At 40.0% G+C, this 13,325-nt stretch overlaps 1 protein-coding gene across 1 annotated transcript in view; it reads right to left on the reverse strand.

Moving 5' to 3' along the window:
• Positions 1 to 6,203: 6,203 nt before the first annotated feature.
• CFAP91 (cilia and flagella associated protein 91) overlaps positions 6,204 to 13,325 on the reverse strand; it is a 60,357-nt gene continuing 53,235 nt past the window's right edge. Inside the window, exon 18 of the mRNA XM_008146639.3 lies at positions 6,204 to 6,822. The gene's annotated coding sequence lies outside the window, so the exon portion shown is untranslated. The remainder of the gene's footprint in view (positions 6,823 to 13,325) is intronic.

The raw sequence follows: 13,325 nt of genomic DNA on the forward strand, positions 1-13,325 counted from the left end.
AAACCCTTATCAGAGATAGCATTGGCAAATATGTTCTCCCATGCAGTGGGCTTTCTTGTTGTTTTGTTGATGGCTTCTTTTGCTGTGCAGAAGCTTTTTATTTTGATGTAGTCCCATTTGTTTATTTTCTCCTTAGTTTCCATTGCCCTAGGAGCTGTATCGGTGAGATATTGCTTCGGAATATGTCTGAGATTTTGCTGCCTGTGGATTCCTCTAATATTTTTATGGTTTCCTGTCTTACGTTTAAATCCTTAATCCATTTTGAGTTTATTTTTGTGTATGGTGTAAGTTGGTGGTCTAGTTTCTGTTTCTTTTCTTTTTTTCCGCATGTATCTGTCCAATTTTCCCAACACCATTTATTGAAGAGACTGTCATGACACCATTGTATGTTCTTGCCTCCTTTGTCAAGTATTAATTGAGCATAGTGGTTTGGGTGATTTCTGGGTTCCCTATTCTATTCCAGTGGTAATACTCTTTGCCTTCCCATTTTCTTTGCCAGGTATGTCAATAGAACAACTCTGTGGTAACTACTGTCCTGGTGTGCCTTTTTCCATTTACTTACTTTCATTCTTTGTTTTTATATTATCAGTTTCCCTTATAAATGCCATATAGTGGCTTTTGCTTTTAAAAATCCATTTTACAACCTGTGTTTTTTATTTAGAGTGCTTGAACCACTAATACTTAGTGTATGTTATGGTTGGGTTTAGGTGTACTGTGTTGCTATTTGTTTTCTATTTGTCCTGTCTGGGTTTTGTTTCTCCATTCCTTTCCCTGTTTGGGCTAACTTGTAGTATTCTCAGTCAGCCAGGCATGTATAGAGAACTTATCTCAACACTCCCAGGATCTCCCCATTAAATTTCTGTTTGGTCTGCTGCTCACCTCAACTGGGCCTGCATCCTTGGGCTAGCAAAGCTATGGGCTCTTTCCCCCTCCTGTTTATTTCTAACTGAGATTGCTACTTTCAGCCTGTAAAATCATAAGATTTCGCCCCACCTCCCCACCCTACGTCCAGTCTCCCCTTTGGCAGCACAGCTGCTGGCTGGAAAGCTGCCATCCCTGCTGACTGAGCTGGGTGGAGGTTGAGGCGTAGTAGCCGATTTCTGTTTTTACCTAAATCTCTAGCAGGTTTTCAGTTTGCTGTCCACTGCTGGTGCCCTAAAATGGGTGTTTTTGACCATTTTGTCCAGTTATATACTTTTTTTAGGGGAGAATTGCTGACCTCTTCTTTCTGTCATAATTGGAAACTTACTTTATTGTTATGTTTAAATATGACATCTTTAACCTTTATTGAAAGTAAAATAAACAGTGAGAAGAACATTTCTGCATTTAACTACAGTGCTTATGTATAGCTCCTTTAGTCTTCTAGTCTCTACTCATTTCCTAAGTTACTTGGGTAAACTTCCCCCACTCCCCTCCATGAAGTTGTGTCATATAGCTGTAACACAGATTCCTTAATAAAATCAATGTATGTCCTTCACCCACTCCTCCCAGCCCCCTTCCTTGCCTCTGGTAACCACCAGTCTGTTCTCTGCATCTGTAAGCTCCAGGGGTTTGGTTTGGTTTTAGATTCCACATATAAGAGAGATCATATAGTATTTGCCTTTGTCTGACTTATTGCACTTATCATAATACCCTCAAGGGTCAACCATGTTGTCCCAAATGGCAAGATTTCATTCTTTTTATGTTTGAATAACATTCCATTGTATAATATACAATCATTTCTTTATCCATTTATCCACCAATGGACACCTAGGTGCATCTATCTTTTCAAGTTAGTGTTTTTGTTTCTTCAGATAAACATCCGAAAGTGGACTTGCTGGGTAATATGGTACTTCTACTTTTAATTTTGTGAGAAATTTCCATACCGTTTTCCGTAGTGGCTGCACAATTACTCCCACCAATAATGCACAGTGTTCCCTTTTCTCCATATGCTTGCCAACATTTATTGCTTGTGATTTTTGTTAACAGCCATTCTAACGGGTGTAAGGTGATATGTATCATGTGATTTTGACTTGCATTTCCCTGATAATTAATGATGCTGAGCATCTTTCCGCACACCTGCTGGCCATCTTTGTATGTTCTTTGGAAAATGTCTATTCAGATCTTCTGCCCATTATAGTAGGATTATTTGGGGGAGATTTTGCTATTGAGTTGCATGAGTTCTTTATATATTTTGGATATCAGCCCCTTATAAAGATTCTATCTTAATTGGTCTGGAGAGAGGTCCAAAAACTAACTTTTAAAGTACTGAGATGACTTTAACATGCGGCCATGATTGAGAACCACCATAGCCCTTGCTTCTGGTTTCTTCAACATTTGGCAGTAAATGTTGCCTCATAGTAAAAGATGCCTCGTTTTTCAATGTTTTCTGGGAAATCCTTCTTCATGATACTTTCTTCTGCTGCTTTGATGTCCAGTCAGAGGGAGCCTTTATTGTAAACTAGAGGCCCAGGGCACAAAATTTGTGCACAGGGGGATGCGGGTCCCTCAGCCTGGCCTGCACCCTCTCACAATCCAAGATCACTGACTCCTAACGGCTCGCCTGCCTGCCTGATCACCCCTAACCACTGTTCCTGCCTGCCTGATGCCCCTAACCACCTCTGCCTGCCTGCATGATCACCCCTAACCACTCCTCTGCCTGCCTGATCACCCCTAACTGCCTCTGCCTGCCTGCCTGCCTGATCACCCCTAACCACTTGCCTGCCTGCCTGATCGCCCTAACCGCCTCTGTCTGCCTACCTGATTGCCTCTAACCACTTGCCTGCCTGCCTGATCGCCTCTAACCACTCCCTTGCCTGCCTGATTGCCCCTAACTGCTCGTCTGCCTGCCTGATCGCCCCTAACTGCCTCTGCCTCGGCCCCCGCTGCCACAGTTTCATCGGGGAGGATGTCCGGAATGACATCTGGAAGGTCGTTTGTCTTTCCAGTCTAATTAGCATGTTATGCTTTTATTATTATAGATACTTCACGCTTCTACAGAACATGGGGCAATCATTCCTCTCCCTTCCCCACTTGTGGGGAGGGAAGGGTGGGAGACAGCACATCCACATTCTCCCTCTTACTCTCCCCAAGTGAGATGGAGAAACTCATCTGCTAAAGACTGACATCCATTGGTCCACTTTTCATGAAGCAATAGGTGCAGCTATTTTGCCTTAAAAGCAAGAAACATGCTCCACCTATCTCTCTTTTGCTTCTATCCCAGAGTGACAGTAAAATTAGCGAATTGGTGCTTATTGGGTGCTCATATGCCAGTTGCTATTCTAAGCCTTTTACATGGATTAATTCATTACATCTTCATTCTACGATTATACCATTTTAGACACTGGGAGGCTAAGGCTTATTTAGGTCAAGTAACTTGTCTGAGGACACATTGTCATTGGACTGGGACTTCGATTCAGACTCCAGAGCCCACCCTCTTAACCTCCATGCCACTGCACTGCGAAATGCACTAGCTTGGCTTTTGCTTCATAGTAAGCACAGTTGAAGGCCATTCATTGCCATTCATGTGCTCACTGGCATTCTCCATTCTACTAGTAACTGGGTCTGTGAGCCTCTGTGCAGCCTGCTACATAAACGTACTCCAAGTTTTATTAGTAGATGCAACTCTATTCTCGAGTGGGTACCAGGGTCTAGAATTGAGGCAGGGATGAGAGTTCATAGTGGGAGCTCCCCCTGAACTAGCATATACTCAGACTTCAATGTAATTTATCTGGGAGCTCTGCACTTCAGAAATTTGGAATATCCAATAATTTTGTGCTAATAGTTTCTCATCCCAAAGTTTGTATTAACACTACATACTTCTTCCTTGGATTTTACCTTGCCTATTTTTAAGCATTTTGAAGAGAAGCAATGCCTTTGTTAAATGGCACAAGGATTCACTATTATCTGATTATGTATCCATGAAAAAGACATTTTCAACCTCAGAAATTCATTTATTGGGATTGTGTATTGCTATCCTATATAATAAAAGCCTAATATGCTAAGTATCCGGTTGACCAGTCAGCCCTTCAACCAATCAAAGCATAATATGCTAATGATATGCTAAGGCCACTCAACCGCTCGCTATGATGTGCACTGACCACCAGGGGGCAGACGCTCCAACCAGTAGGTTAGCTTGCTGCTGGGGTCTGGCCAGTGGGGACTGAGCTAGATGGCTGGACACGCCCTGGAGCCCTCCTGCAGTCCCACCACGGCCCCGATTGTGCACCAGTGGGGTCTCTCGTCATGGTCTGAGCCCTCTTGCAATCCAGGACCCTTTGGGGGGTGTCAGAGAGCCAGTTTCAGCCCGATCCTGCAGGCCAGGCTGAGTGACCCCACTGGTACATGAATTCATGCACCAGGCCTCTAGCTGACTATATTAGTTTAGCCTCAACCCACTGCATAGCTCTGGTTGCCATGATAACATGGCTTTACACGTAAGTTTTGCCCATCGCTCAGGTGATTTATTTTCAAAAGCAAAGGTTATCAAATTTGGGTGTTTAAATTCCAGTCATTATAATTAGAGTGTTGCCAGTATCAGCAAAAGTTGTCCTCCCCTGGTAAACTTCAGTTAGCTAATGGGAATTCTGTAACACCTTATATTTTTCTTTTTGTCTAAATACAAAATAGTTTTTGGAAGACTACATAAAGTTTTTTAAGAAAACATTCTAGTTTAGCCTTCGCCAGTTGCTCAGTGGTTAGAGCATCAGCCTGCAGATGAAAGGGTCATGAGTTCAATTCCCAGTCAAGGGCACATACTTGGGTTGCAGGTTCAATCCCAGGCCATTCAGAACACACAAGAGGCAACCAGTCAATGTTCTCTCTCACATCGATGTTTCTCTCTCTCTCTCTCTCTCTCCCCCTCTCTCCCCTTCCTCCCTTTACTTCCACTCTCTCTCTAAAGATCAATGGAAAAAATATCCTCAGTTGAGGATTAAAAAAGAAAGAAAATATTCTAAGTTTCTTGTTCTTTATTAGAAGCCATTTAAATCCTTTTTAAAAGTAGGTATTGATTTTAACTTTAGTTCATCGCTATAGAGAAGGAATGGGCAAACTATGGTCCATGGGCCAAATCCTGTTTGCTGCTAGTTTTTGTAAATAAAGTTTTATTGGAACACAGCCACATTTACCCATTTATGTGTTATTTATGGCTGTTTTCACTCTACAACAGCAGAGTTGAGTAGCAGCATCAGAGACCATCTGGCCTGCAAAGCCTAAAATAGTTACTTTAGGCTCTTTACAGAGAAAGTCTGCTATTCCCACTTTCTATCCTATCAACCCTAACTCGATTCTTCTCATTTTGTGTTCCCGATTTTTTTTTTTTCAGGATTGACTAATATAACCTTTACCTAGCTCAGGTTAGCAATTTTAAAGGAAAAAAACAAAATTCAATTGCTTCCTTACTTGTGCAGTACTTACCTGTTTGTGATTCTCAGGAGGGGGGGGAAAGATGCCAAATCCTGGCTTTCTTTTTTTTTTAAATATATATTTTATTGATTTTTTACAGAGAGGAAGGGAGTGGGATAAAGAGTTAGAAACATCCATCAGCTGCCTCCTGCACACCTCCTACTGGGGATGTGCCTGCAACCAAGGTACATGCCCTTGACTGGAATTGAACCTGGGACCTTTCAGTCCACAGGCCGACACTCTATCCACTGAGCCAAACCAGTTAGGGCCCAAATCCTGGCTTTCCAAGGACAAGGTAAAGCCTTTCAAGTTTGTATGATCAGGTATTTTTCCATCTCAGAAAATCTTTGATTATTGTTTCCATTTTACATGTTTTGGTTCCTTTGTCCTTTTCATATATTTGCCCTTTCCTTCCTACCCCATAATGGACGACTTAACAATTTTGTCAGCTACATACCAATTTTATTCTCTGCTGTGAGATTTCTGTTCTTTTAACTTCATCCAAATGATGTCATTGGATTTTTAGCTGTGTGTGTGTGTGTGTGTGTGTGTGTGTGTGTGTGTTTCATCTAGCCAGCTTTCTTTTTTTAATGTAAAATTTTTGTTCAAATGCAGTATTATTTTGTATTAGTTCAGGTGTACAGCATAGCGGTTAGACAATCATCTACTTTACATAGTGTTCCCCCATTATTTCCAGTACCAGCCAGCTTTCTTTTCTTTTTAGCCTTCATCTGTCTGTTCTCTGGCTGCTGTCTGTTCTTATTATTCCCTGTTTCAGTTTCCTAAAAGGCCATTTTTTTTTTTTTTTTTGCCTCCTATTCAAAACATCAAGCAGATAATTTTTCTTGTTTTCTATAATAAGGTATTTTATAAGAGTAACATACATTTTCAGAGTAACGTACATTTTCTTTTGGCAATTCTTTGCACGGGTCCCATGTTAATTTGTTGTTGATGCTTTGGTTTATTTATTGTTTTTTTCTATTTACTGATCTTTAAATGAGGAAGGATCCATCCAACCCTGATGTTTGTCAGCACACAGGCTGGGCAGATGGCTCTCCAACACTGCCCTCTGTGCAGATGTTGCTTGAATATACTTCTTAGATCGAAAGCCCGATAGTGAGCTGATGGTATTGCTATAGCACCATTTGTCTATTGCCATGTAGATGGACATTTGGGTTTCTAGTTTAGGGATCTCATAAATGGTCCTGCTATGAAGTTTTTTAACATGCCTTTTGGTACACAGACCAAAGAGAACAAAGCTCCTTCATTTGATTATTATTACTGAACACCATTTTAAATCATTGTGAGTTTAAGAGAAATATACTCTTCATGGATCACACATTGACAAACCCATAAGAACCACACATCTTGGGAGAAGCACAGACTACTGAAATTCTTTATGATGATTTGTATAGCTTCTTTTAAAAAGATCATAGCCTGTAAGAAACAACACAAATGTTCATGAGAAACAATCATTATCAAAACAATACATCCAAAAAGTTACTGTGACACAATGACACAGAATCCGGTTTTGAGGTCAGATAGCCCTGGGCAAATTCCAGCTCTGCCGCTTATGAGCCCCTGGTCCAAATGTTTCTTAGCTCACAGGTCTCAGCTTCCAAATTCTAGCACTTAAAACTTTTACATTAGATGGGTTATAACTGGAAACTTAATATGTATGCACCATAAAAAATTCAAACTACTAAAGGATATAGAAAAACATGAAGAAAGTGAGTCTTTTTCCCCTCACTCTGACCTTCAGTCTCCAGTCTCCATGCTTACCAACAACTACTTACCCATCTTCTGTTCATCTTCCAGAAATTGTCTGTGTGTGTTGCAGGCATAATGCAGGTATATACATGCATGTGTATGCACATACACATTTCTAAGTTTTAATTATAAGATATTACACAAATAGTAAAGTACAGAAAAATAATGTGCAGCTTAATGAATTCATGTAGAGCATTCATCTGTGTTAATACCGCTGCCCTCCCCCCGCCCCCCATCAAGAGTCCTTTAAGCTCCCACTTGCTCCTTCCCAATCAGTCCTTTCCCACCCTCTAAAGTAATCACTATTCTTATTTGTAAAGTAATCACTTGCTTGCTTGCTTTATATCTTTACCTCCTAATCATGCATTTCTAAACACAATAATTTGAACTTCATAGTAATACTCATTTTAGATTTTTTAAATTTTTCTTCTTTTAATCTTTTATCTGTGAGATTCATCCATGTTGCTGAATTTAGTTCTACATCATTGATTTTAACTGCTGGAAAGTAGGGATTGACACTTTTTCTGCAAAGAGACTGATAGTATTTTAGCCTCTATGAGCCAAAAGACAAAATCCAGGACATTATGTAGGTAGTCTAATAACAAGAGAGAAAACAAACCATCATACTATTTTTTTTTATAAAATTCAAAAGACTAATAATATAATTGATTACAGTTTTGTTTTGTTTTTTGTATAGAGATCTGCTAATGAGAATGAACTAGTATTTATTTTTTGTAAAAGAGATCTACTAATGAGAATGAACTAGTATTCAGGAATCATTTTGCTTAACTGAAGTTCAAAACAGACTGCAAATGTTCGCTGTCAATGGCGATGTGCAAGGAGACATTCCCCTTTGAAGATGTCGTCCTCACAGACACTTGCTCCAACGCTGCTATTAATTGTGAGCACAGGCTTCTAATTGTGCATACTTATCACTTAGAAGGTATCTCTAGAATTCCATTAGAGGCCTTTTGACGTTTCATTACAACACAGTTCAATCACTTCCACGGGAAGGTTAGGTAGACATGCTTCCATTGCACAAACAGACTTGAAATATGGACATTTCCTTTGCACTTGTTTCAAGATTCAAAAACCGCTCCTGGAAGTATAATTTAAACTCAGAAAATATATCCACTACATATATGTGTAAGAATTGAACTCTTCTTCAACTTTTTGTTCTTTTTTGCTTAACAATTCCTTCTTCAATTTATCTCTCTGCTTTAACTTTTTTTTTTTAATTCTGTAATTTTTTTTAGTTAGCCAGGGATGCCATAACAAATACCGCAGACTGGCCGGCTTAAATAACAACTTTATTTTCCCTCAGTTCTGGAGACTGTAAGTCCAAGATCAAGGTGCCAGCGGGTTCGTTCCTTCTGAGGCCTTTCTTCTTGGCTTGCAGATGGCCACCTTCTTGCTGCATCTTCACGTGGCCACCTCCTGATCTTTGCGTTGTCTGTGACCTAATCTCCTCTCCTTTTTTTTTTTAATGGGACTAAAATAATATACAAAGGATTCCTTTTTAAATATTTTATTGTATTTTTTATTGATTTTATTGGGGTGACACTGGTTAATAAAAGAATATAGGTTTCAGGGGTATAATTCAATAATATATCATCTGTATATTGTACTGTGTTCATCAGCCCAAGACATCTTTTAGCTTTTGACAGCTCAGGAAGTCAATAAAGCAGATCACCATTCCGTTAGTAAAGTCCCTCAGTCTTCCTCAAGCCGTGGCCAGCGACCTCAGATCACTTAGCAAGGACTCTTTCCTCTCTGCCATTTTAGTGCATCTAGTCCGCTTGTTTCCCCAGCTCTCCAATGCCTTTAGAAATATGACACTTACAATGTGCCCATTATTTTTTTGTTATTGCAGCTACCTACTACATCCTACCTAGAATCAGAAGACATGTCTATTTTCTGTTTTATTAATTTCTGTTACTTTTATTTTGTTATTTCCTTCCTTTTACATTTTTGCCTCTAATTTGCTGTTCTTTTTATAATTTCTTAAAGAGGATGCTTAGTCTTATTTTCACCTTTTCTTTTCTAATAAATGCCTTTAAGACTACAAATTTCTGTGTAAGTGCCACACTAGCAGCATTCCACAAGTTTGATACATACATAGCATTTTTGTTATTCTTCAGTTCAAAATATTTTCTAATTTCTGTTCTGACACTTTAAAAAATATGTATATACCATATTTTCCGACGTATAAGACGACTTTTTAACCCAGGAAAATCTTCTCAAAAGTCGGGGGTCATCTTATACGCCGGGTGTCATCTTATAGGGCGGGTATATCCCAAACTCTATATTTTAACTGGAAAAGTTGGGAGTCATCTTATACGCCAAGTCGTCTTATATGCCGGAAAATACGGTACTTTATTGATTTCAGAGAGGAAGGGAGAGAGAGAGGAGAGAGAGAGAGAGAGAGAGAGAGAGAGAGGAGAGAGAGAGAGAGAGAAGCATCAATGATGAGAGAGAACCACTGACTAGCTGCTGCCTCCTGCACGACCCCCACCGGGGATCCACCACAACCCCGGGCATGTGCCCTTGACTGGAATCGAAACCAGGACCCTTCAGTCTTCAGGCCAATGCTCTATCCACTGAGCCAAACCAGCCAGGGCTGTTCTGACACTTTTTTGATAAAGAGATTATTTACACCTACATTTCTAAATTTCCAAACATATTAGAATTATCTTGTCACTGATTTCTAATTTCATTGCATTTTTATCAGAGAACATACTGCATAATTTCAACTCTGAAATGGCTGACACTGCTTTATGAAACATTTTATAGATGGCTGCCTTCTAGCTGCGTCCTCACATGGCAGAGAAAGACAGAGAGCAAACTCTAGTGTCTCTTCTAATACAGACACTATTCCCGTCACGAGGGGCCCACCCTCATGATCTCATCTAATCCTAATTATCTCTCACACGCCTCATTTCCAAACATCAGTATCTTGGACGTTAGGGCTTCAACATATGAATTTGGGGATGACACAATTCAGTGCAGGGCATTCCACACCCATCCCCCAAATTCACGTCCTTCTCATGCAAAATACATTCATCCCATCCCAACAGCTCCAAGGTCTTAACTCATCTGAACATCAATTCTAAATTCTAAAGTCCAATATCTAATTTCAATATCATCTAATTTACATGTGGGTGAGTCTTAAGATTTGATTCATCTTGAGGCAACATTCTTCTCCAGCTGTGAATCAGACAAGTTATGTGCTTCAAAATATAATGGTGGGTCAGGCACAGGATAGATATTCTCACTCCAAAAGGGAGAAATGAGAAGGAAGAAAAAAGGAATGGGTCCCACATAAGTCCAAAGCTTAGCCAGACAAATTCTCCTAGAGCTTAAAGCTTGAGACTAATCCTTCAGCTCATTGTCCTAGCTTCCAGGTCACTAGCATGGCTCAATTACTCCCATGTAGGGTGACCCCACCCCTTCATCTCTACGGTGTGCCATCCCCACGGCTCTCAGTGCATCCCTGGGTAGGGTCCTATGGGTGGTCCCACCCTTAAGGTTCTGGGCAGAGGTCATCTGACCTGTTGAAACTGAGACAGTGGCCCTAATTTTAAATCGCCTCCCAGGTTATTTTTGTCTCCTGAAGAATTGTGCACATTTGGAGCATAATAACTGTATTGTCTCATCTGGTCAAATCCAAGAAGCCTGACAGCCTTCCTTCATTTCATGCCATCTCCAGCGCTTTCAGTTCGCATAAGCTCTCTATCAAATAGCTGTCCAGCCACATCCTTAGTGTTCTTTTCAGAATATACTTCCTATGTTTTGATATACAGATAGGCTAAGAATCTTCCGAATCTTCAAGTTCTTGCTCCTTTTTGCTTAGCAATTCCTTCTTCATCTCTCTTCCTTCACATTTTACTATAAGCAGACAGAAGAAACCAACTCCTTAAACATTTTGTTTAGAAATCTTCTCAGCTAAACATTCAATTTCATTGCTTACAAGCTCTACCTTCCATAAAACAGAACAAAGTTTAGCTAAGTTCTTCGCTGCTTTATAACATGGATTGGCTTTCCTCTGCTTTCCAATAACGCATTCCTCACTTGTCTGAAAGTTCACCAGAATCGCCATGAGCATCCATATCTCCAGCATGCACCTCACAACTCTTCCTGCCTCTGCCCATTGTCTAGTTCCAAAGCCGCTGCCACATGCTTAAGTATTTGTTGTGGCAACACTCCACTCCAGGGATCAAAATCTGTCTTAGAGTGGGTTGCCATAACAAAACACCAGAGACTGGGAAGCTTAAACACAGAAATTTATTTTCTCACAATTCTGGAGACCAGAAATCCAATCAATAAGCATAATTATTTTTAAATCCATGTCTACTAATTCCAATATTTTAGCTCCCTTTAGGTCTGTTTCTATGATCCACATAATTTCTGCTGCTGCTTGTTTACATTTTTATGTGCCTCCTTATAAATCGGGACATTCTTGATTGTGTTCTGGAAACCGTACATGACAAACTGTTTGTGAAAATAAACTGAGGTCTAGAATAATGTCAACTTTCTCCAATGAGAATTTAACTTTTGTTTCTGACAAGTTTTTTGAGGCAACAGGAATTAAGGATCTCTTTAATTTAATTTCTGGGATTGAGATATTTTTTGGATCATTCAAATGATTAGAAGCTGAACTGTAGTCTATGAGAGGGATAGTTTACAGCAAGCATGTCAAACTCAAAGGCTAACACGGGCCAAATAAACAAGGTTTAAGTTTATTTGGGCCAAAAAAAAACCCCAAAAGCTTCAATTTTCATAGAAACGTGAGTTTATTTTGATAGAGACATGCTGAATACAAAGGGATGAAAAAATGAGTAATTGTTAACATAAAATAATGGAACAGTTTAATAAAAATTAATATTTTTTCTTGAATATTAACTTACCAGACACTGAATAACTGCACAAATTAATAAGAGTAACACAAATAAAACTATTTTTCTTGTACTCCGAAAGTGAAATATTTCCTGTTGCGCACACCAAACAAGTCAGTACAAGACTAATGACACACATTAGCCCTGACCGGTGTGGCTCAGTGGATAGAGTGTCGGCCTGCGGACGGAAGGGTCCCGGGTTCGATTCCCGGTCAAGGGAATGTACCTTGGTTGCGGGCACCCAGGTGGGGGCGTGCAGGAGGCAGCTGATGGATGTGTCTCTCTCATCGATGTTTCTGACTCTCTCTGCCTCTCCCTTCCTCTCTGTAAAAAAAAAAAAAAAAAAAAAAAGACTAATGACATGGCAATCAGCTGCGAAAATACTCGCTGCTAGTATTAGTGGAGAGAAATGGCGCGCCTGCACATAAGGCGCGTAAGGGAAATGAATGCAACACGATTATAGTAATCAGTCATTATCGAAAGTTGTAGTTCATTACTAATAATTATGTATAACAGGATATTGTAAAAATGAAGTTACGCAATTTTCATTAAAACGTTTCTTACATACCGTCATATTGGCTGGGCCGCAGAAATGTTTGTTGTGGGCCGCGTGCGGCCAGCGGGCTGCGAGTCTGACATGCTTGTTCTACACCCAAGCAGCCCTTACCTCCAGAGCACAGCCCTTCCGAGTCCCAGCCCAAACGGAGGAGTCACCAGAGCCTCAACGTTGACTCCAGTTTTTGTCCCCCTGGTCTGACAAAGCTGGCAAAAGCACTGTTAAGCCTTTCAGCCACATTTTGTAAAGAAGTTGCATATTCCCTCTGGTTAAAAAAAAGTGGCTCCAAAGGCCAGCGCCAATGCTCTGAATTTGTCTTCTCCTAAATTTTTGCCCAGAAATTCCTCACTGCTTTATTAGCTCTTTATTGTCTTCAAGCCGATTTAAAAAATGTTAATCAGTGGTCCATGCCTACTGCCCCTTTCTCTCAGCATTATTAAAATCTCACAGCTGTCCTTCCCATCTTCCCTCTGAGAGAAGGAAGAAGGAGAAATATATACAATGGGAGCCATTAAGCATCATGTTCCAAACATTCCATCGAGTGTTACGAAGATACTTTATTAATTTATTGGTTGCTCTTTCTTGCTGAGTGTCTTTGGTTAGCTTAGCAACTATATTTTTAACTGTACTTTATAACTATAATGGGTTATAACAAAATGTATTTTAGTTTCAGTAAGCATAAAGGAAAAAATCATTTTAACACTCCTGTGGCTTGATTC

Source organism: Eptesicus fuscus, chromosome 3 (assembly GCF_027574615.1).
Source record: "Eptesicus fuscus isolate TK198812 chromosome 3, DD_ASM_mEF_20220401, whole genome shotgun sequence".
In the NCBI taxonomy this organism is placed as follows: Eukaryota; Metazoa; Chordata; class Mammalia; order Chiroptera; family Vespertilionidae; genus Eptesicus; species Eptesicus fuscus.